The 2,331-nt window shown below is 42.5% G+C and overlaps 1 long non-coding RNA gene across 1 annotated transcript in view; it reads left to right on the plus strand.

Moving 5' to 3' along the window:
- LOC116690011 (uncharacterized) overlaps positions 1-2,331 on the plus strand; it is an 11,073-nt gene that overhangs the window by 4,499 nt on the left and 4,243 nt on the right. The gene's annotated exons all lie outside the window — the stretch shown is intronic.

The following is a 2,331-nucleotide window of genomic DNA, read 5'->3' on the forward strand; positions in this document are numbered from 1 at the left end:
GGGGGGGATGCAGGATTTGGAGAAGGTGGAGGGAGGGATTTAGTGAGACAAGAGAGAAACTTTTGTGGAGGAGAGGGACAAATAAAGGCAGGGAGTGTGGAGAATGGGGAGTAACGGGTGGTGCTAATCTGCTATCCATCTGCTACTGCAGCTCATATTCATGACCGCCATCCCCCTCGCCCCCCAGCACCTTTAAATGAAACCAAAACATTGGACTAAATGTTTTTGGACAGGGGGCTTTGTCGGCGACACCCCCTCATCACCCGGCCTGCTGTGACACAAAGAGCCCGCTCCCCCAAAATAGTTAATAATTAGATTAAAACTTTGAATAAATGAAGTGTGTGAGTGAACGGAGGCTGTAAGCTGCCTGTCTGACTGTCTATCTCCAGTCTCACCCTCCACACTGACAGGGACACAACATGCAACACCAAAATGTTGCCTCTATATTAAATTAGTTGTTGGAATTTTCCTTCCAGAATGAGTCTTTTCTGATCAATTATCAGTGACTTCAACATAACCCCAAATGTTGGTTTGTGCAATGTGGTCTCAACTTTTGTGAAATGTCGATGTAATATATTGATATACAGTGTCCAGGGACCGGGGTAGAATATTAGCCTATTGGCTAATATTCTATGGCTATATTTTACCTTTTATAAAACACATCTACACATATTGTTATGGCCTTGACTGTAATAATTATTTATGTAATAAAGTGCACTGCCTTGTCCTTGACAAATACATTGATAATAATAAAATGCTGTTGCCAAAATAAAACCATTTTCTGATCAGGTTTGGTCGGTCCAGGCACAAACACAACTTGGTCAGTCATTCTCACGAGCAGCTTGTGTTCAGTTCACACGGATTCAAATCAACTCGTTCGCGTTCATAGTTCAAATTTAAAATTTTGAACTAAGTTCTCATTCCCAAAAAAGCAACTAGTTCATGTTAATTTCCCCTTCTGTTTTTAAAGAAGCTGCTAGAAGGCTGGTCAGATGATTCTACTCGATGTGTCGTCTCACATTTACTGCTGATGTAGCTGACGTTTGGTCCGGTGTTGTGTCAAAGTAGGTTCCCCAGGGGTACAGTGTTTCCCTCCTGTTAAAATGATGATGTTTGGTTCTGATTTAGGGAGGGAAAAACAGGTGGGGAGCAAGTCTTTAGTCAACATAACACCGGTATGTCAGGGGCCGTAAATCCTCAGGTGCTGCAAAACACAGTGCATTGGCATTTAATAACTTTCACAAGAGTGAACGACGCTCACTTTACCGTCCATTCGTTGTAGCCCGATAACATTCAGTCCGCTGTACATTAAAAACAAGAGCACTTTCAATGAGCACAATGATGCACAACACTGATGGTGAAGTGTACGCCATAGTTTAGCGTGGGCTGCCATTTCTTATAAATCGGGGCTATGTTTATGTAAGATGTCCCGTGTCGCGCTCAAGACCATTCTCTGTGACCAGTCGATGGTCTGCAGTGCTTTAACTCCACCTTCTAGTATCGGCTCAGCTCGGTGGGAACCTCGCCTGAGGTGGTACCAAAAAAACCACTACGGAAACAGTGCTATCCACAACTATTGCTAATGAAACCCCCCACAAAAAAAGTGAGTCAGGATCATGCCATGCAGCAGAAAAGCAGTTTTAGTGGAGCATTTAGCGGCTAAAGAGACCGATATTTACGTATACAGCTTTATAAGATGATTTAGATGATTATATGTTAAAACTGCGTCTCTCTATGTTTGGATGAATCTTTTCAGATTCATTCTGATTAACGTGTCTATATGTCTGACAGTGATAAATCTGTGTTCCGCATGCTCGAAAAGAGAAGGGAAGGATAAATACAAATAAAAGCACACAAAAAAACGGGACAAAAAAGGACACTGACACAGTAGTCTGTCTGAATACTGCAATAATGTTGTTGTTGTTGTTGTCTGGTATCAGATCTATATCTCTGTCTCTCCGCAGCAGCAGAAACATTTAAACTGGAGGAGATTGAAAAAGAGATCAGACATGATGACATCTTCTGTTTGATGTGAGTTTTCTCAGCAGGAGGTAAAGACTTTACTTTAATACCACACACAGCAGTTGATGGTCCATTCTGGGTGAAATCAGGCTGTTTGTATTCAGTCTGACATCTATCAGATAAACATGACTCCTCTTCATCACCTCCTCTTCCTCGCAGGATCTCCTTCTGTTTCTCTGTGTTCATCCTCCATCAGTACCCTTCATACAGTCTACGCTCGTAGTTCACCACCAATTTTGACATTAAAGGGATGGTTCGGAGTAATTTCACCCTAGGGTCCTATTCACCATGGCCTCAAGCAAACCCCCC

Source organism: Etheostoma spectabile, chromosome 5 (genome assembly GCF_008692095.1).
Source record: "Etheostoma spectabile isolate EspeVRDwgs_2016 chromosome 5, UIUC_Espe_1.0, whole genome shotgun sequence".
In the NCBI taxonomy this organism is placed as follows: domain Eukaryota; kingdom Metazoa; phylum Chordata; class Actinopteri; order Perciformes; family Percidae; genus Etheostoma; species Etheostoma spectabile.